The sequence below is a fragment of the Oncorhynchus masou genome, unplaced genomic scaffold (assembly GCF_036934945.1).
Source record: "Oncorhynchus masou masou isolate Uvic2021 unplaced genomic scaffold, UVic_Omas_1.1 unplaced_scaffold_700, whole genome shotgun sequence".
Classification (NCBI taxonomy): Eukaryota; Metazoa; Chordata; class Actinopteri; order Salmoniformes; family Salmonidae; genus Oncorhynchus; species Oncorhynchus masou.
The window spans coordinates 60,860-84,493 of record NW_027013460.1 but is presented as its reverse complement, the minus strand read 5'-3'; the positions used below and the strand labels follow the sequence as shown (position 1 = coordinate 84,493).

The following is a 23,634-nucleotide window of genomic DNA, read 5'->3' as shown; positions in this document are numbered from 1 at the left end:
TGGGGACCAGCTCCATATTAATTCCCATGATTTTGGTAGTGTATTTCATTTAAGACATTTTCCAAAAAATTAAAAACATGTTTTCAGTTTGTAATTATGGGGTATTGTGTGTAGATGGGTGAGATTTTTAAAAATGTAATCTATTTTGAATTCAGGCTGTAACACAACAAAATGGAATAAGTCTAGGAGTATGAATACTTTCTGAAGGCACAGGGTAACCCACTAACAGACATTATAACCAGAGAGGAAGAGGCGATAGATCATATATTTTGCCAAATAGCTAGATAGCTACATCATCACGTCATGCATGGTTTGTTTGTGGCCTTGGTAACAATAACTAATGGTAGCTAGCTGCAGTGAAGTGTGCATCATTCTCCTCCTAAAATGCACTGCATGGTCAATCTGATGTCTGCATTGGTCTGCAGCATTTACTGTGATATGGTCTCTGCCATATGCGCTTCATGGAGCAGCGCAGAGCTGTTGTGAAGGAAGTTGTCAAGGAAGTGAGTGTGTGTTTATACAGGACCTCCTGCCCTCACCTACCGTCAACCAATCATGTCAATGCAGAGCTATACAGAGCCCTCCGCATTGTTACATCATTTGGGAGGCACAATGCAGTGCAGAGCTCAATTTGGCCTCTGCATGCCTCTGGAGGCTCCGAAATTGCATCACACCCTCCATATGGAGCCTCTGACCACATTTTCAGATTAAGCATAAATTGTCTTTTACCCCCATGTGTGTCCGTCCCAGGCCAGGTAGCTCCCTCATGCTCCTCTGTTGTGTAATGGAAGACTTGTAGCTTGGGGATAATAACCAATGATATATATAAACTCTGGATTGCTGATGCTATGTATTGGCCATTGAGAGGCTTTGAAGCCACTGGACGGCCATATTGTCATTACCCAGTAGGCGCAGTCCTCCCTCCATAGCAGTGTTTCTCAACTCTGCTCCTCGTGTACCACCAACAGCACACATTGCTGTTGTAGCCCTGGACAAAGCATCTGATTCAACGTGTCAAGGCCTTGATGATTAGTTGAGTGGTAGAATCAGATGTACTTGTCCAGGGGCCATAACAAAAATATGTACTGTTGGGGGGTACTGGAGGACTGAAACACTGCTCCATAGGAATTAATGGATTTCTACACTATTTCAATTGAATGTTTCAAGGACAAAATTACATGTATTTAAGTATGATTTTTTTGTAATGGGGACACTATCGTTAGTAATCTCAAACATATACTATAAGGAAATATTTGTATATATTTTTTTACGTTTGGCTCACATAATATAATTTAAAAGTATGCATTAAGGTGTCTATAATATTCTAAATGTGGCAAAAATAAATGTAGACATTAATAAATCCCAAATAGTTTTTACTACCGTGTTGGCGTGCCAAGATGGAGGTTCAGTGGCTTCAATACAGCGCCCCCTATCTGTCATCAAGTGGATATATAAATCATTGCCAATAACCAAGGACTGAACACAAGAAAGGTTGGCGTACCCAACTATTGTATTATTCTGCATTATGTTCTATATTTCTACATTTGAGAATAATGTAACCAACCTATTGACTTCTAATGTAATGTGTCTGACCGTCTTGATGGACACAAATTATGAGGAAAAATAAGAGTAACTCAACATTTTATTCCTTCTTCATAATACATTAATTAAAATATGACAGTTAAATATGATAAGGACTGAGTCTTATAAAAGACAAGGGTTAAAACACAGAAATAAATCAAGCATTTCTATATTGAAAATATACAGCACATAAGTTGATTTACATTTTCCTGTTCTGTTTGATAGATTTTCATCACAGTGTGCGTGTGCATTAAGGTAGTAAGTGATCCCTTCATTATTTCACGAGACACTCAACTAGTAGCTACTTGTGTGGAATATACACATCTATACAAAGTAGTATACAGTACTTTTCAATGGATATCAAAGTAATCTTTTTTTTAAATCAATGTCGCTAGTAGCATTTGAATATAATTTAAAAAAATGTTATTTATATATTGATCACTTTTTGCATAGGTCATTAGTTTGCTATAATGTTCATTTCTTAGAACACCATCATATTTGTGCATACTAGCCTACATACACAGTGTACAAAACATTAAGGACACCTTGAGTTGCCCGCAGAATAGCCTCAATTAGCATTCCACAGGAAGGCTGGCCCATGTTGACTCCAATGCTTTCCACAGTTGTGTCAAGTTGGCTGGATGTCCTTAGGGTGGTGGACCTTTCTTGATACACATGGGAAACTGTTGAGTGTGAAAAACCCAACAACGTTACAGTTCTTGACACAAACTGGTGCGCCTGACACCTACTACCATTTCCCGTTCAAAGGCACTTAAATATTTTGTCTTGGCCATTCACCCTCTGAATGGCACACATGCACAATCAATGTCTCAATTGTCTTAAGGCTTAAAAATTCTTCTTTATCCTGTCTCCTCCCCTTCATCTACATGATTGAAGTGGATTTAACAAGTGACATCAATAAGGGATCATAGCTTTCACCTGGATTCACCTGGTCAGTCTATGTCATGGAAAGAGCAGGTGTTCTTAATGTTTTGTGTACTCAGTGTATATCATCTGTTGTTCTCCCAAAAGAAGAATTATACATATAGGCTAGCTGCAAGCAGCAATGACCTGGGCCCCAGCCTTTTGACTCTTTCTCAAATATGTTGCCCTTATTTAAGTCATCACATTCAGCCACAACGCCAACTCAGTGTCTAGGGATGTCTATCTGAAAGCAGTAGTGGTGGGATTTCAACCTGGGCCGCCATGGGTTGGCATGTACAAGACGAAGGCACTAGCCCATGCTGGCCTCAGGGTTGACAACTATGGAGGAGTCTGTATGTATGAACTACAGGTTCTGGTCTTGACTCAATCTTTTGCTCTTACACCAATCTCATAATATAGAATAATATCATTTATGCCATTTATCAGACACTTATATCTAAAGCAACTTACTGTCATACGTGCCAAAAATGTTTTACATATGAATGGTCCCGGATATCGAACCCACTATCCTGGCATTGCAAGCACCATGCTCTACCAACTGTGCTACAGAGGTGGGTAGTGGACAAGGGTATATTTAAGGAAAAAGTATACCGTATTGAGATGCATAGCCAGCAGGGGCTCCAACTAGCCTGGGACCAGTCTGTTACCTAACGTCCCAGTCCCACTCTGTGTCAAATACCAAAGATTACCAGATGTATTGGGTCACCAATTTACACCATCCCTCCAAGTTTGGTCTCTGTCGGTCGAACTCTTAACATTGGAATAATAATAATAATATGTCAGAATAATAATATCCTTAACAAGAACACTAACTGTAAGTTGCTCTGGATAAGAGCATCTGTTACATGACTAATATATATAATAATAAGAGTTTTCCGGGCCGATTCAGGGTTTGGACCCCTAATCATGCACCACATGTACAATTCCAACGGGGGGCAGCATAGGCACTGGCAGTGTAATTGACCCATCCCAGGCAGTGTAATTGACCCATCCCAGGCAGTGTAATTGACCCAACCCAGGCAGTGTAATTGACCCATCCCAAGCAGTGTGCCCATATATCCCTGAGTCCATACGTCTGTGTTGTGTCGTCACTATTTGGTCATGCTAGACAAGACGGAAGAACCTCACTTTCTAACCTTTAACCTTTCCCATAACCTTATCTCTAACCATCACCTTTTCATTTAAACTGATAGCAACTAACTCCTGGATATTGATGAAAGTGCCTTGGTTGTCCCTTGTGGCCATCTAGTGACTGCTGAGAGGGTCGGTCTATGAGTAGAAGGTAAGGACGCTCTTGTGGTTGCCTCTGATCAACATGGTGGGAGGGAGGTTCTTGGTGAGGATGTCCAACCAGGCCATGTAGAGGTGGTCAGAGACTGAGCCTAGACGGGCGATGGGCATACTCCTGCAAAGAGGGAAGTACAGTATTAAACCGAAGTTATCTCAACAGTTGGCTATTAGCAGCAGGGTCACCACTATATGGCCGGGGGTGTCTCAGGGGGATTTCACACCTGTGTCTAATACACCGTTGAAACGGGACGATATAAGCACCAACCAAATGATTAGTATTGTTGTTGTTATTGTTATATACCTCAGTTCGCTTCATAGTTTTGTGACGCATTGGACTATCATATTTATCTGTCTTTTTTACAGAGAGATTGATAGATGATGATATGGCTCTTGTTGGTGTCTCTTATAATTAGGGCCTAGAATTTGTCCGGAACACATGGTGACCTGACCAGGAAAAACTCTCCAGTATATTGTACTTACACTATGATGAGGTTGGCAGCTCGGGAGTTCTCCTGCAGTAGTTCATTCAGCCTGACCTGGAGGTTGGTCTGGAGGAGAGAGGACACAAAGTGGTGGTGGGCCACAGTGAAAACACAGCTGTCTACTTCTGCTGCTACTGCATCATGGGACTGTTGGATTCTATTGTCCAGATTAATACATTACATTCCACTACAAGAAGATAGAGTTGAGCACAGTGCTTGACTTGGACTGAAAAAGGTTCCGGGACTCATTTTGGGTGCAGGGACTGTTTATATTTAGGTGCAGGAGCCCCACAATACTTTGGAGCTAATATTCTATAAGAGGAACAGGAGCTCAAGCAGAACATTTGAGGTGCCGGGACTCAGCCCCGGTGAGCTTCCCAACTCAAGCACTGGTTGAGCATGTTCATTCATGTTGTACTGCAATGAGCACAGTATGTGGATGTTAATCAGTAGAAGTTATTGGTCTCTGGTGAGCACTGTGCCGTGCTCTGGCTCTACAAGTCTCTATGGTGAGCAGTCACTGGTCTGTCTTTAGACTCCACCTTTTCCTCGAAGGTGTCCAGCTCGGCGTCAGAGATCTTCCAGGGGTTGTCTTTCCTCAGAGCCTCGGCCAGAGTGGTGCTCTTTGACCCCTCGTGAAGACGGAACGGCTCAATCATGTCCTCAAACATCTTCCAGCTGGGGGACGAACACAGACAGGAGTTAGCTGGGTTAATCAGGTATTAATCACTGATCCTATGACTTCAGATATCAGGAATATTATATTTTACCTGTGCATGTTGTCATTCATCTCGGCACAGAATGACATCGACTACTCTGACACCAGAGATGGAGCAGTTTGAAGCTGAGTTGTCTTTTCTTGTGTAAATACTGAATGAGACAAAGTTCTGCATCTGTTTTGTATAGTCATTAACTATCTCACTATAATAGAGCCTTTATCCATTTCCTGACTGGTGTTGCTTTTGGCTGACTGCTGATCACATCCCTGACGTGTGGTTGGTCAGCTGAGAGTGACCTCACGGCTACAGTACAGAATGTCTGGAATCTCTCCCACCACAGCATGTGAGCGACAGTGTGTGTGTGTGTTAGCAGTCACATCTCCCCAAGGTTGTGTGTGTGTGTGTGTGTGTGTGTGTGTGTGTGTGTGTGTGTGTGTGTGTGTGTGTGTGTGTGTGTGTGTGTGTGTGTGTGTGTGTGTGTGTGTGTGTGTGTGTGTGTGTGTGTGTGTGTGTGTGTGTTTATATTACCTGTTAGAGTTGGGGTTTTGGGTGATGTCGTCGATGACGTGGATGTCTGCATATTTGATCCTGAACTTCTCCAGCAGAGACTTCATCCTATGAACACAGACACACACAGAGGCACACACTGATCACCACTGCTATGAGCTGCGATATAACAGGTCTTATTTCCAAAGATGTGCTTGTTTAGCCAGTCTGTTTCTGCTCTCTTGCCAACTCCTTATGGAATTGTAATGTGTGGCATGACCATGGCAGAAATTGATTAGTGACAAGTACAAACAGATCTGGGACCAGGCTAGTGGTTGTTGATGATTAGACTGTATTATCTTCCTCTATTCATAAATGATTGAAATTGATCATACGTACTCATGTCTGTCCTGCTCGACACGTCCCGGCTGGCCAGCGATGAAGATCCTCATCTTACAGTCCTTGAACTTCTTACGGGTTGTCAGGATGTAGGGCAGCAGTAGGGTTAGACCTGACACACAGACACACAGACAGAGAGAGAGAGAGAGTGAGAGAGAGACCATGAGCAAGAGAGAGACAGAGTGTGTGTGTGTGTGAGAGAGAGAGAGAGAGAGAGAGAGAGACAGTGAGAGAGCAAGAGACAGACAGACAAAGTGAGAGAGAGATACACAGATATACAGACAGAGATACAGGCAGAGAAAGAGAGAGCGTGAGGGAGGAAGGTAGGTAGCTATTTCAATCTATAAGCCTATTATGTGAAGATGTTGTGGTCTATAATGAAGAAAGTGATATGGACATGCTGTGGTCTATAATGAAGAGAGTGATATAGACATGCTGTGGTCTAAAGTGAAGAGTGATATAGACATGCTGTGGTCAATAATGAAGATGGTGATATAGACATGCTGTGGTATATAATGAAGAGTGATATAGACATGCTGTGGTCTATAATGAAGAGTGATATAGACATGCTGTGGTCTATAATGAAGAGTGATATAGACATGCTGTGGTCTATAATGAAGAGAGTGATATAGACATGCTGAAGTCTATAATGAAGAGTGACATAGACATGCTGTGGTCTATAATGAAGAGTGATATAGACATGCTGTGGTCTATAATGAAGAGTGATATAGACATGTCGTGGTCTATAATGAAGAGAGTGAAATAGACGTGCTGTAGTCTATAATGAAGAGAGTGATATAGATATGCTGTGGTATATAATGAAGAGTGATATAGACATGCTGTGGTCTATAATGAAGAGAGTGATATAGACATGCTGAAGTCTATAATGAAGAGTGACATAGACATGCTGTGGTCTATAATAAAGAGTGATATAGACATGCTGGGGTCTATAATGAAGAGAGTGATATAGACATGCTGTGCTCTATAATGAAGAGTGACATAGACATGCTGTGGTCTATAATGAAGAGTGATATAGACATGCTGTGGTCTATAATGAAGAGTGATATAGACATGTCGTGGTCTATAATGAAGAGAGTGATATAGACGTGCTGTAGTCTATAATGAAGAGAGTGATATAGATATGCTGAAGTCTATAATGAAGAGTGACATAGACATGCTGTGGTCTATAATAAAGAGTGATATAGACATGCTGGGGTCTATAATGAAGAGAGTGATATAGACATGCTGTGCTCTATAATGAAGAGTGACATAGACATGCTGTGGTCTATAATGAAGAGTGATATAGACATGCTGTGGTCTATAATGAAGAGTGATATAGACATGTCGTGGTCTATAATGAAGAGAGTGATATAGACGTGCTGTAGTCTATAATGAAGAGAGTGATATAGACATGCTGAAGTCTATAATGAAGAGTGACATAGACATGCTGTGGTCTATAATAAAGAGTGATATAGACATGCTGGGGTCTATAATGATGAGAGTGATATAGACATGCTGTGCTCTATAATGAAGAGTGATATAGACATGCTGTGGCATATAATGAAGAGTGATATAGACATGCTGTGGTCTATAATGAAGAGTGATATAGACATGCTGTGGTCTATAATGAAGAGTGATATAGACATGCTGGGGTCTATAATAAAGAGTGATATAGACATGCTGTGGTCTATAATGAAGAGTGATATAGACATGCTGTGGTCTATAATGAAGAGTGATATAGACATGCTGGGGTCTATAATGAAGAGTGATATAGACATGCTGTGGTCTATAATGAAGAGTGATATAGACATGCTGTGGTCTACAATAAAGAGTGATATAGACATGCTGTGGTCTATAATGAAGAGAGTGATATAGACGTGCTGTAGTCTACAATGAAAAGTGATATAGACATGCAGGGGTCTATAATGAAGAGAGTGATATAGACATGCTGTGGTCTATAATGAAGAGAGTGATATAGACATGCTGTGGTCTATAATGAAGAGAGTGATATAGACATGCTGAAGTCTATAATGAAGGGTGACATAGACATGCTGTGGTCTATAATAAAGAGTGATATAGACATGCTGGGGTCTATAATGAAGAGAGTGATATAGACATGCTGTGCTCTATAATGAAGAGTGATATAGACATGCTGTGGTCTATAATGAAGAGTGATATAGACATGCTGTGGTCTATAATGAAGAGAGTGATATAGACATGCTGAAGTCTATAATGAAGAGTGATATAGACATGCTGTGGTCTATAATGAAGAGTGATATAGACATGCTGTGGTCTATAATGAAGAGTGATATAGACATGCTGTGGTCTATAATGAAGAGTGATATAGACATGCTGTGGTCTACAATGAAGAGTGATATAGACATGCTGTGGTCTATAATGAAGAGAGTGATATAGACATGCTGTGGTCTATAATGAAAAGAATGATATAGACATGCTGTGCTCTATAATGAAGAGAGTGATATAGACATGCTGTGGTCTATAGTGAAGAGAGTGATATAGCCATGCTGTGGTCTATAATGAAGAGAGTGATATAGACATGCTGTGGTCTGTAATGAAGAGAGTGACGTAGACATGCTGTAGTCTATAATGAAGAGTGATATAGACATGCTGTGGTCTATAATGAAGAGTGATATAGACATGCTGTGGTCTATAATGAAGAGTGATATAGACATGCTGTGGTCTATAATGAAGAGTGATATAGACATGCTGTGGTCTATAATGAAGAGAGTGATATAGACATGCTGAAGTATATAATGAAGAGTGACATAGACATGCTGTGGTCTATAATAAAGAGTGATATAGACATGCTGGGGTCTATAATGAAGAGAGTGATATAGACATGCTGTGCTCTATAATGAAGAGTGATATAGACATGCTGTGGTATATAATGAAAAGTGATATAGACATGCTGTGGTCTATAATGAAGAGTGATATAGACATGCTGTGGTCTATAATGAAGAGTGATATAGACATGCTGGGGTCTATAATGAAGAGTGATATAGACATGCTGTGGTCTATAATGAAGAGTGATATAGACATGCTGTGGTCTACAATGAAGAGTGATATAGACATGCTGTGGTCTATAATGAAGAGAGTGATATAGACATGCTGAAGTCTATAATGAAGAGTGATATAGACATGCTGTGGTCTATAATGAAGAGTGATATAGACATGCTGTGGTCTATAATGAAGAGTGATATAGACATGCTGTGGTCTATAATGAAGAGTGATATAGACATGCTGTGGTCTACAATGAAGAGTGATATAGACATGCTGTGGTCTATAATGAAGAGAGTGATATAGACATGCTGTGGTCTATAATGAAAAGAATGATATAGACATGCTGTGCTCTATAATGAAGAGAGTGATATAGACATGCTGTGGTCTATAGTGAAGAGAGTGATATAGCCATGCTGTGGTCTATAATGAAGAGAGTGATATAGACATGCTGTGGTCTGTAATGAAGAGAGTGACGTAGACATGCTGTAGTCTATAATGAAGAGTGATATAGACATGCTGTGGTCTATAATGAAGAGTGATATAGACATGCTGTGGTCTATAATGAAGAGTGATATAGACATGCTGTGGTCTATAATGAAGAGAGTGATATAGACATGCTGAAGTATATAATGAAGAGTGACATAGACATGCTGTGGTCTATAATAAAGAGTGATATAGACATGCTGGGGTCTATAATGAAGAGAGTGATATAGACATGCTGTGCTCTATAATGAAGAGTGATATAGACATGCTGTGGTCTACAATGAAGAGTGATATAGACATGCTGTGGTCTATAATGAAGAGAGTGATATAGACGTGCTGTAGTCTACAATGAAAAGTGATATAGACAGGCAGGGGTCTATAATGAAGAGAGTGATATAGACATGATGTGGTCTATAATGAAGAGAGTGATATAGACATGCTGTGCTCTATAATGAAGAGAGTGATATAGACATGCTGAGGTCTATAGTGAAGAGAGTGATATAGACATGCTGTGGTCTGTAATGAAGAGAGTGACATAGACATGCTGTAGTCTATAATGAAGAGTGATATAGACATGCTGTGTTCTATAATGAAGAGAGTGATATAGACATGCTGTGGTCTATAATGAAGAGAGTGATATAGACATGCTGGGGTCTATAATGAAGAGTGATATCGACATGCTGGGGTCTATAATGAAGAGTGATATAGACATGCTGTGGTCTATAATGAAGAGTGATATAGACATGCTGTGGTCTATAATGAAGAGTGATATAGACATGCTGTGGTCTATAATGAAGAGTGATATAGACATGCTGGGGTCTATAATGAAGAGTGATATAGACATGCTGGGGTCTATAATGAAGAGTGATATAGACATGCTGTGGTCTATAATGAAGAGTGATATAGACATGCTGGGGTCTATAATGAAGAGTGATATAGACATGCTGGTGTCTATAATGAAGAGTGATATAGACATGCTGGTGTCTATAATGAAGAGAGTGATATAGACATGCTGGGGTCTATAATGAAGAGTGATATCGACATGCTGGTGTCTATAATGAAGAGAGTGATATAGACATGCTGGGGTCTATAATGAAGAGTGATATAGACATGCTGGTGTCTATAATGAAGAGTGATATAGACATGCTGGTGTCTATAATGAAGAGAGTGATATAGACATGCTGGGGTCTATAATGAAGAGTGATATAGACATGCTGTGGTCTATAATGAAGAGTGATATAGACATGCTGTGGTCTATAATGAAGAGTGATATAGACATGCTGGGGTCTATAATGAAGAGTGATATAGACATGCTGTGGTCTATAATGAAGAGTGATATAGACATGCTGTGGTCTATAATGAAGAGTGATATAGACATGTTGTGGTCTTTAATGAAGAGTGATATAGACATGCTGGGGTCTATAATGAAGAGTGATATAGACATGCTGGGGTCTATAATGAAGAGTGATATAGACATGCTGGGGTCTATAATGAAGAGTGATATAGACATGCTGGTGTCTATAATGAAGAGTGATATAGACATGCTGTGGTCTATAATGAAGAGAGTGATATAGACATGCTGTGGTCTATAATGAAGAGAGTGATATAGACATGCTGTGCTCTATAATGAAGAGTGATATAGACATGCTGTGGTCTATAATGAAGAGTGATATAGACATGCTGTGGTCTATAATGAAGAGTGATATAGACATGCTGTGGTCTATAATGAAGAGTGATATAGACATGCTGGGGTCTATAATGAAGAGTGATATAGACATGCTGTGGTCTATAATGAAGAGTGATATAGACATGCTGTGGTCTATAATGAAAGTGATATAGACATGCTGTGGTCTATAATGAAGAGTGATATAGACATGCTGTGGTCTATAATGAAGAGTGATATAGACATGCTGGGGTCTATAATGAAGAGTGATATAGACATGCTGTGGTCTATAATGAAAGAGTGATATAGACATGCTGAAGTCTATAATGAAGAGTGACATAGACATGCTGTGGTCTATAATGAAGAGTGATATAGACATGCTGGGGTCTATAATGAAGAGTGATATAGACATGCTGTGGTCTATAATGAAAGAGTGATATAGACATGCTGTGGTCTATAATGAAAAGAGTGATATAGACATGCTGTGCTCTATAATGAAGAGAGTGATATAGACATGCTGTGGTCTATAATGAAAGAGTGATATAGACATGCTGTGGTCTATAATGAAGAGTGATATAGACATGCTGTGGTCTGTAATGAAGAGTGATATAGACATGCTGGGGTCTATAATGAAGAGTGATATAGACATGCTGTGGTCTATAATGAAGAGTGATATAGACATGCTGTGGTCTATAATGAAGAGTGATATAGACATGCTGTGGTCTATAATGAAGAGAGTGATATAGACATGCTGAAGTCTATAATGAAGAGTGACATAGACATGCTGTGGTCTATAATAAAGAGTGATATAGACATGCTGGGGTCTATAATGAAGAGTGATATAGACATGCTGTGGTCTATAATGAAGAGTGATATAGACATGCTGTGGTCTATAATGAAGAGTGATATAGACATGCTGTGGTCTATAATGAAAGAGTGATATAGACATGCTGTGGTCTATAATGAAAAGTGATATAGACATGCTGGGGTCTATAATGAGAGAGTGATATAGACATGCTGTGGTCTATAATGAAGAGTGATATAGACATGCTGTGGTCTATAATGAAAGAGTGATATAGACATGCTGGGTCTATAATGAAGAGTGATATAGACATGCTGTGGTCTATAATGAAGAGTGACATAGACATGCTGGGGTCTATAATGAAGAGTGATATAGACATGCTGTGGTCTATAATGAAGAGTGATATAGACATGCTGTGGTCTATAATGAAGAGAGTGATATAGACATGCTGGGGTCTATAATGAACAGTGATATCGACATCTGGGGTCTATAATGAAGAGTGATATAGACATGCTGTGGTCTATAATGAAGAGTGATATAGACATGCTGTGGTCTATAATGAAGAGTGATATAGACATGCTGTGGTCTATAATGAAGAGTGATATAGACATGCTGGGGTCTATAATGAAGAGTGATATAGACATGCTGGGGTCTATAATGAAGAGTGATATAGACATGCTGTGGTCTATAATGAAGAGTGATATAGACATGCTGGGGTCTATAATGAAGAGTGATATAGACATGCTGGGGTCTATAATGAAGAGTGATATCGACATGCCGGGGTCTATAATGAAGAGAGTGATATAGACATGCTGGGGTCTATAATGAAGAGTGATATCGACATGCTGGGGTCTATAATGAAGAGTGATATAGACATGCTGTGGTCTATAATGAAGAGTGATATAGACATGCTGTGGTCTACAATGAAGAGTGATATAGACATGCTGTGGTCTATAATGAAGAGAGTGATATAGACATGCTGTGGTCTATAATGAAAAGAATGATATAGACATGCTGTGCTCTATAATGAAGAGTGATATAGACATGCTGTGGTCTATAGTGAAGAGTGATATAGCCATGCTGTGGTCTATAATGAAGAGAGTGATATAGACATGCTGTGGTCTATAATGAAGAGTGTGATGTAGACATGCTGTAGTCTATAATGAAGAGTGATATAGACATGTTGTGGTCTTTAATGAAGAGTGATATAGACATGCTGTGGTCTATAATGAAGAGTGATATAGACATGCTGTGGTCTATAATGAAGAGTGATATAGACATGCTGTGGTCTATAATGAAGAGAGTGATATAGACATGCTGAAGTATATAATGAAGAGTGACATAGACATGCTGTGGTCTATAATAAAGAGTGATATAGACATGCTGGTGTCTATAATGAAGAGAGCGATATAGACATGCTGTGCTCTATAATGAAGAGTGATATAGACATGCTGTGGTCTATAATGAAGAGTGATATAGACATGCTGTGGTCTATAATGAAGAGTGATATAGACATGCTGTGGTCTATAATGAAGAGTGATATAGACATGCTGGGGTCTATAATGAAGAGAGTGATATAGACATGCTGTGGTCTATAATGAAGAGTGATATAGACATGCTGGGTCTATAATGAAGAGTGATATAGACATGCTGTGGTCTATAATGAAGAGTGATATAGACATGCTGTGTCTATAATGAAGAGTGATATAGACATGCTGGGTCTATAATGAAGAGAGTGATATAGACATGCTGTGGTCTATAATGAAAAGAATGATATAGACATGCTGTGTCTATAATGAAAGAGTGATATAGACATGCTGTGGTCTATAGTGAAGAAGTGATATAGCCATGCTGTGGTCTATAATGAAGAGAGTGATATAGACATGCTGTGGTCTGTAATGAAGAGAGTGATGTAGACATGCTGTGTCTATAATGAAGAGTGATATAGACATGTTGTGGTCTATAATGAAGAGTGATATAGACATGCTGTGTCTATAATGAAAGTGATATAGACATGCTGTGGTCTATAATGAAGAGTGATATAGACATGCTGTGGTCTATAATGAAGAGTGATATAGACATGCTGAAGTATATAATGAAGAGTGACATAGACATGCTGTGGTCTATAATAAAGAGTGATATAGACATGCTGGGGTCTATAATGAAAGAGTGATATAGACATGCTGTGCTCTATAATGAAGAGTGATATAGACATGCTGTGGTCTATAATGAAAAGTGATATAGACATGCTGTGGTCTATAATGAAGAGTGATATAGACATGCTGTGTCTATAATGAAGAGTGATATAGACATGCTGTGGTCTATAATGAAGAGTGATATAGACATGCTGTGGTCTATAATGAAGAGTGATATAGACATGCTGTGGTCTATAATGAAGAGTGATATAGACATGCTGTGGTCTATAATGAAGAGTGATATAGACATGCTGTGGTCTATAATGAAGAGTGATATAGACATGCTGGGGTCTATAATGAAGAGTGATATAGACATGCTGGGTCTATAATGAAGAGAGTGATATAGACATGCTGAAGTCTATAATGAAGAGTGACATAGACATGCTGTGGTCTATAATGAAGAGTGATATAGACATGCTGGGGTCTATAATGAAGAGTGACATAGACATGCTGTGGTCTATAATGAAGAGTGATATAGACATGCCAGGGTCTATAATGAACCCAGTGATATAGACATGCTGGAAGTCTATAATGAAGAGTGATATAGACATGCTGTGGTCTATAATGAAGAGTGATATAGACATGCTGGGGTCTATAATGAAGAGTGATATAGACATGCTGTGGTCTATAATGAAGAGTGATATAGACATGCTGGGGTCTATAATGAAGAGTGATATAGACATGCTGGGGTCTATAATGTGTCACCGTTGTGTGATGTGTAAAGAGAGGTCTCCTACCTCCGTCATCAAACATCCACCAGACATCGATGGTTCCTTTGCCCTGTTTCCTCTGGAACTGAGTGCATGGTGGACACCAGCCTTTCATTCACCACCACTACCTGGGGAGACTGGGGGTCGTTACTGATGCTGGGGAGAGAAAAGAAAATAGAACACATTAGCAATGTGTTTAATAATACAGTAATAGTCATTTACAACCAAGTATGCTCAGTCCTATGATCATTCCATCTCTCTCTGTCTCTCTCTCTCTCTGTTTCTCTCTCTGTGCCTCTCTGTCTGTTTCTCTCTCTCTGTTTCTCTGGCTCTCAGTAATGTCTCTTATCTTTCCGCCTCTCTTTTTCCCCATTGTGTGTGTGCCTGTGATGTTTATGTGTGTGTGTGTGTGTGTGTGTGTGTGTGTGTGTGTGTGTGTGTGTGTGTGTGTGTGTGTGTGTGTGTGTGTGTGTGTGTGTGTGTGTGTGTGCGTGCGTGCGTGCGGTGTGTGTGTGTGTGTGATCGATCTGGTACCTCTGGAAGTGAGGCCTTGTGTAGATAAGTTCCGTGACTTCCTGAAGATGGATTTCCCCTTATTCTCCTCAGCCAGCTCTTCTTTCTCCAGATCCTTCTGTCCTGGGCTTCTCTCTCCATCTCCTCTGGGGGCGGTAGAGAGACACGTTGCAAAAGGGTTCTACTGATCATTACATCATTAGTGTACATCGTTGCCATAGCAAAACGTTTTGGGATGGAAAACCAAAATGAAGTTTAGCTTGTCCCTCCCTGTTTAAGTCCATTTTCCCCTGGGTTGTCCCTAGTGAATACGACCCATCACATTAGACCACTGTGTCTCAAACCTCTCCTGGGTTGTCCCTAGTGAATACGACCCATCACATTAGATCACTGTGTCTCAAACCTCTCCTGGGTTGTCCCTAGTGAATACGACCCATCACATTAGACCACTGTGTCTCAAACCTCTCCTGGGTTGTCCCTAGTGAATACGACCCATCACATTAGACCACTGTGTCTCAAACCTCTCCTGGGTTGTCCCTAGTGAATACGACCCATCACATTAGACCACTGTGTCTCAAACCTCTCCTGGGTTGTCCCTAGTGAATACACCCATCACATTAGACCACTGTGTCTCAAACCTCTCCTGGGTTGTCCCTAGTGAATACCACCCATCACATTAGATCACTGTGTCTCAAACCTCTCCTGGGTTGTCCCTAGTGAATACGACCCATCACATTAGACCACTGTGTCTCAAACCTCTCCTGGGTTGTCCCTAGTGAATACGACCCATCACATTAGACCACTGTGTCTCAAACCTCTCCTGGGTTGTCCCTAGTGAATACGACCCATCACATTAGATCACTGTGTCTCAAACCTCTCCTGGGTTGTCCCTAGTGAATACGACCCATCACATTAGATCACTGTGTCTCAAACCTCTCCTGGGTTGTCCCTAGTGAATACGACCCATCACATTAGACCACTGTGTCTCAAACCTCTCCTGGGTTGTCCCTAGTGAATACGACCCATCACATTAGACCACTGTGTCTCAAACCTCTCCTGGGTTGTCCCTAGTGAATACGACCCATCACATTAGACCACTGTGTCTCAAACCTCTCCTGGGTTGTCCCTAGTGAATACCACCCATCACATTAGATCACTGTGTCTCAAACCTCTCCTGGGTTGTCCCTAGTGAATACGACCCATCACATTAGACCACTGTGTCTCAAACCTCTCCTGGGTTGTCCCTAGTGAATACGACCCATCACATTAGACCACTGTGTCTCAAACCACTCCTGGGTTGTCCCTAGTGAATACGACCCATCACATTAGACCACTGTGTCTCAAACCTCTCCTGGGTTGTCCCTAGTGAATACGACCCATCACATTAGACCACTGTGTCTCAAACCTCTCCTGGGTTGTCCCTAGTGAATACGACCCATCACATTAGACCACTGTGTCTCAAACCTCTCCTGGGTTGTCCCTAGTGAATACGACCCATCACATTAGACCACCGTGTCTCAAACCTCTCCTGGGTTGTCCCTAGTGAATACGACCCATCACATTAGACCACCGTGTCTCAAACCTCTCCTGGGTTGTCCCTAGTGAATACGACCCATCACATTAGACCACCGTGTCTCAAACCTCTCCTGGGTTGTCCCTAGTGAATACAACCCATCACATTAGACCACTGTGTCTCAAACCTCTCCTGGGTTGTCCCTAGTGAATACAACCCATCACATTAGACCACTGTGTCTCAAACCTCTCCTGGGTTGTCCCTAGTGAATACGACCCATCACATTAGACCACTGTGTCTCAAACCTCTCCTGGGTTGTCCCTAGTGAATACGACCCATCACATTAGACCACTGTGTCTCAAACCTCTCCTGGGTTGTCCCTAGTGAATACGACCCATCACATTAGACCACTGTGTCTCAAACCTCTCCTGGGTTGTCCCTAGTGAATACGACCCATCACATTAGACCACTGTGTCTCAAACCTCTCCTGGGTTGTCCCTAGTGAATACGACCCATCACATTAGACCACTGTGTCTCAAACCACTCCTGGGTTGTCCCTAGTGAATACAACCCATCACATTAGACCACTGTGTCTCAAACCTCTCCTGGGGGACCACCACAGAGTTTCAAAAATATATATAATATAATTAGAATTCATATAACTAGGCAAGTCAGTTAAGAACAAATTCTTATTTATAATGACGGCCTACCCCGGCAAAACCAGATAATGCTGGGCCAACTGTGTGCCGCCCTAATGGAATCCCAATCACGGCCGGTTGTGGTACTGCCTGGATTTGATCCCGGGTGTCTGTAATGACGCCTCAAGCACTGCGATGCAGTGCCTTAGACCGCTGCGCCACTTGGTAGCCCACATATTTGTTCTAACCCTGCACTAACACATCCATCAACTAATCTACTAATTCTCGAGCCCTGGAGTGGATGAATAAGGTGTGTTAGTGCTGTGCTGGAACTAAAGCCAGCACACCCTGTATCTCTCCAGGACAGGAGTAACTACTAGATTAGTGTATCTATGACTCCTGGGGAGTGTCTCAAATTGCACTCTATTGCCTATATAGTGCACTACTTCTGACTAGGGCCCATAGCCCTGCAGTGGCTCTGTTGGTAACAGTTTATTCAGTAGATGTTATTGCTAGGAGCTGATTAGATGTGACCTTCATCTACTGCCTCTGGTCTATGGACCAAAGAGCTCTCCTTATCAACTCGATCAATGTTGTCAATGTTATCAATAGTCATTGTATAATTGGGGTTGTTATATGGAAACAGCAACACAACAAACCATGAGGAGATGACTTGTGGTGTTTTTCTGACAAAGTGGGTGTACTTTAACCAGTACTATATCTATACAACAGCTCTATTTACATCACAGGCCCTGAGGCTGGAGTATTCTGACTGCTTCTGTTTTATACATTGGTGTGTGTGTGTGTGTGTGTGTGTGTGTGTGTGTTGTGTGTGTGTGTGTGTGTGTGTGTGTGTGTGTGTGTGTGTGTGTGTGTGTGTGTGTGTGTGTGTGTGTGTGTGTGTGTATGCACTCACCCTGAGCCTTTATGATGTGTGAGATGTCCAGTCCCTGGTTCATCCTTAGTACCACGGTTCCGTACTCAAAGTCAAATGCATCGCTAAAAACACACACCCGGCACAGGACATACACTTTAATAACACACAGTTAGCACTTATCTTGCTTATTTTGTGTGTGTGTGTGTGTACACTGAGTATACCAAACATTAGGAACACCTTCCTAACATTGAGTTGCACCCCCCTCCCCCCTTTGCCCTCAGAACAGCCTCAATTCATCGGGGCATGGACTCTACAAGGTGTCGAAAGCGTTCCACTGGGATGGTGGCCCATGTCGACTCCAATGCTTCCCACAGTTGTGTCAAGTTGGCTGGATGTCCTTTGGTTGGTGGACCATTCTTGATACACATGGGAAACTGTTCAGTGTTAAAAACCCAGCAGCATTGCAGTTCTTGACACAAACCAGTTGGTCTGGCACCTACCACCATACTCTGTTTAAAGGCACGTAAATGTTTTGTCTCGCCCATTCTCCATCTGAATGCCACACATATACAATCCATGTCTCAATTGTCTCAATGCTTAAAAATCCTTCTTTAACCCGTCTCCTCCTCTTCATCTACACTGATTGAAGTGGATTTAAAAGGTGACATCAATAAGGGATCATAGCTTTCACCTGGAATCAGCTGGTCAGTCTATCATGGAAAGAGCAGGTGTTCCACTCAGTGTATGAGTGTGACTTACTGCAGTACTCCTACATAGCTCTGTACGCCGACTGTGTCTGCTGTCCTCCAGTCCTTCTTGAAGCCCATCATCAGAATGTTGGGTTTCAGACGACCCAGACCTGATGCCTAGGACAGAGAGGGACAGCAGGTTATAACACACAGGCTGATCTTGAAAGACTTACACTACCTGCATTCAAGCAGATTTTCCTGCCTGCAATAAAACCAATGGAATCATCTCCAAACTGCACACTTCACCAACCCTGCATGCTGGTCAACTTAAATCAAGGTCGCGTTTGGAAGTATTTGACATGATATGTATTTGACTCCAAGACCGCATTCCACTCAGAAAGGTTTGAAATCTTCTTCCAAAAAAAGTGTTTCCACTTTCCAGCAAAAATAGTATTTTATTAATGAAAAGTACATTCCAAAACACAGAAGTTGAGAATAGCCTAGTAAACAATACTATAAAGTTATTTGTTTCACAGCCTGATTAATTAACCTCCCTGATCTCTGAAGAGGTACACTGCCTTCGGAAATTATTCCGACCCTCGACTTTTTCCACATTTTTGTTACGTTACAGCCTCAGCAATCTACACAGAAAAATCCTCAGCAATCTACACAGAATTCCCCATAATGACAGAGCGAAAACAGGTTTTTAGAAACATTTGCGAATGTATTAAAATGTAAAAAACTGAAATACCTTATTCACATAAGTATTTAGACGCTTTGCTATGAGACTCGAAATAGAGCTCAGGTGCATCCTGTTTCCATTGATCATCCGTGAGATGCTTTTACAACTTGATTGGAGTCCACCTGTGGTAAATTCAATTGATTGGACATGATTTGGAAAGGCACGCACCTGTTTATATAAGGTCCCACAGTTGACAGTGCATGTCAGAGCAAAAAACAAGCCATGAGGTCGAAGGAATTGTTCGTAGACCTCCGAGACAGGAGTGTGTCGAGTCACAGATCTGGGGAAGGTTACCAACATTTCTGCAGCATTGAAGGTCCCCAAGAAAACAGTGGCCTCCATCATTTTTAAATGGAAGAAGTTTGGAACCCCCAACACTCTTCCTAGAGCTGTCCACCCGGCCAAACTGATCATTCGGGGAGAAGGGCCTTGGTCAGGGAGGTGACCAAGAACCCGATGGTCACTCTGCCAGAGCTCTAGAGTTCCTCTGTGGAGATGGGAGAACCTTCCAGAGAGACAACCATCTCTGCAGCACTCCACCAATCAGGCCTTTATGGTAGAGTGGCCAGACGGAGGTCACTCCTCAGTAAAAGGCTCATGACAGCCCACTTGGAGTTTGCCAAAAGGCACCTAAAAACTCTCAGTGAATGAGAAACAAGATTCTCTGATCTGATGATACCAAGATTGAAGTCTTTGGCCTGAATGCCAAGCATCACGTCTGGAGTAAACCTGGCACTATCCCTACGGTGAAGCATAGTGGTGGCAGCATCATGCTGTGTGGATGTTCTTCAGCGGCAGGGACTGGGAGACTGGTCAGGATCGAGGGAAAGATGAACGGAGCAATGTACAGAGAGATCCTTGATGAAAACCTGCTCCAGAGCCCTCAGGACCTCAGACTGTGGTGAAGGTTCACCTTCCAATAGGAAAAAGACCCTAAGCACACAGCCACGACAATTCAGGAATGGCTTCAAGACAAGTCTCTGAATGTCCTTGAGTGGCCCAGCCAGAGCCCGGACTTGAACCCAATTGAACATCTCTGGAGAGATGTGAAAATAGTTGTGCAGCAACGCTCCCCATCCAACCTGACAGAGTTTGAGAGGATCTGCAGAGAAGAATGGGAGAAACTCCCCTAATATAGATGTGCCAAGCTTGTAGCGTCATACCCAAGAAGACTCGATGCTGTAATCGCTGCCAAAGGTGCTTCAACAAAGTACTGAGTAAATATTACATTTACTTATCTAAATGTAATATTTCAGTTTATTTTTAATAAATTAGCAAACATTTCTAGAAACCTGTTTTGCTTTGTCATTATTGGGTATTGTGTCTAGATTGACGAGGGGAAAAAACAATTTAATCCATTTTAGAATAAGGCTGTAACGTAACAAAATATAGAAATAGTCAAGGGGTCTGAATACTTTCCGAAGGCACTGTATTTGTCTGCAGGATTTCATTCACCATCGTGTTAGTCACTGATAGACTATAGTTCTGTTTAATCTGGCTTCTCTTTAAAGCTAGCACTCCTCTTGACCACCCACACCACGCTCCACAGTCTTATCTCCGTTCCAATGTGATAAAGACAACCATAAATGGACCATAACTCTAACTTCTCCTCTTCCTACCTCATTAACCAAGACACCAATTCTGTCTGGGCTGAGCTAGGCTGGACTGAAGGGAGGTAGAAATGCTGTGTAAAACTAGTCAAGACTGGACTATGCTGCTACGCTGCTGCTACACTGCTGCTACGCTGCTACGTTGCTGTTACGCTGTTCTGCCACGCTGCTGCTGTTACACTGCTGCTGCTACGCTGCTACGTTGCTGTTACGCTGTTCTGCCACGCTGCTGCTGTTACGCTGCTGCTGCTACGCTGCTTCCGCTGTTACGCCTGCCACGCTGCTGCTGTTACGCTGCTTGCTGTTACGCTGCTTCCCTGTTACGCTGCTGCTACGCTGCTGCTGCTACGCTGCTGCTGCTATGCTGCGCTGCTGCTGCTACGCTGCTCTGCTACGCTGCTCTGCTACGCTGCTGCTACTACGCTGCTCTGCTACGCTGCTCTGCTACGCTGCTGCTGCTGCCACGCTGCTCTGCTACGCTGCTCTGCTACGCTGCTCTGCTACGCTGCTGCTGCCACGCTGCTCTGCCACGCTGCTCTACTACGCTGCTCTGCTACGCTGCTCTACTACGCTGCTCTGCTACGCTGCTCTGCTACGCTGCTGCTGCCACGCTGCTCTGCTACGCTGCTCTGCTACGCTGCTCTGCTACGCTGCTCTGCTACGCTGCTCTGCTATGCTGCTGCTCAACGCTGCACTCAACGTCAACAAAACTAAGGAGATGATTGTGGACTTCAGGAAACAGCAGAGGGAACACCCCCCTATCCACATCGATGGAACAGTAGTGGAGAGAGTAGCAAGTTTTAAGTTCCTCGGCATACACATCACAGACAAACTGAATTGGTCCACTCACACAGACAGCATCGTGAAGAAGGCGCAGCAGCGCCTCTTCAACCTCAGGAGGCTGAAAAAATTTGGCTTGTCACCAAAAGCACTCACAAACTTCTACAGATGCACAATCGAGAGCATCCTGGCGGGCTGTATCACCGCCTGGTACGGCAACTGCTCCGCCCTCAACCGTAAGGCTCTCCAGAGGGTAGTGAGGTCTGCACAACGCATCACCGGGGGCAAACTACCTGCCCTCCAGGACACCTACACCACCCGATGTTACAGGAAGGCCATAAAGATCATCAAGGACATCAACCACCTGAGCCACTGCCTGTTCACCCCGCTATCATCCAGAAGGCGAGGTCAGTACAGGTGCATCAAAGCTGGGACCGAGAGACTGAAAAACAACTTCTATCTCAAGGCCATCAGACTGTTAAACAGCCACCACTAACATTGAGTGGCTGCTTCCAACACACTGACACTGACTCAACTCCAGCCACTTTAATAATGGGAATTGATGGGAAATGATGTAAATATATCACTAGCCACTTTAAACAATGCTACCTTATATAATGTTACTTACCCTACATTATTCATCTCATATGCATACGTATATACTGTACTCTATATCATCGACTGCATCCTTATGTAATACATGTATCACTAGCCACTTTAACTATGCCACTTTGTTTACATACTCATCTCATATGTATATACTGTACTCGTTACCATCTACTGTATCTTGCCTATACTGCTCTGTACCATCACTCATTCATATATTCTTATGTACATATTCTTTATCCCCTTACACTGTGTATAAGACAGTAGTTTAGGAATTGTTAGTTAGATTACTTGTTGGTTATTACTGCATTGTCGGAACTAGAAGCACAAGCATTTCGCTACACTCGCATTAACATCTGCTAACCATGTGTATGTGACAAATAAAATTTGATTTGAATTGCCACGCTGCTCTGCTACGCTGCTCTGCTACGCTGCTCTGCTATGCTGCTGCTGCTACGCTGCTGCTGCTACGCTGCTCTACTACGCTGCTCTGCTACGCTGCTCTACTACGCTGCTCTACTACGCTGCTCTACTACGCTGCTCTACTAAGCTGCTGCTGCTAGGCTGCTCTGCTACGCTGCTCTTCTACGCTGCTGCTGCTACGCTGCTGCTGCTACGCTGCTCTACTACGCTGCTCTGCTACGCTGCTCTACTACGCTGCTGCTGCTACGCTGCTCTGCTACGCTGCTCTGCTACGCTGCTGCTGCTACGCTGCTGCTGCTACGCTGCTGCTGCTACGCTGCTCTACTACGCTGCTCTGCTACGCTGCTCTACTACGCTGCTGCTGCTACGCTGCTCTGCTACGCTGCTCTGCTACGCTGCTCTGCTACGCTGCTGCTGCCACGCTGCTGCTGCCACGCTGCTGCTGCTACGCTGCTCTACTACGCTGC

General features: G+C 42.4%; 1 pseudogene; it reads right to left on the bottom strand.

Annotated features, from left to right (window-relative positions):
* Positions 1-1,624: 1,624 nt before the first annotated feature.
* Positions 1,625-23,634, bottom strand: part of LOC135537027 (solute carrier family 12 member 1-like) — a 36,516-nt pseudogene continuing 14,506 nt past the window's right edge.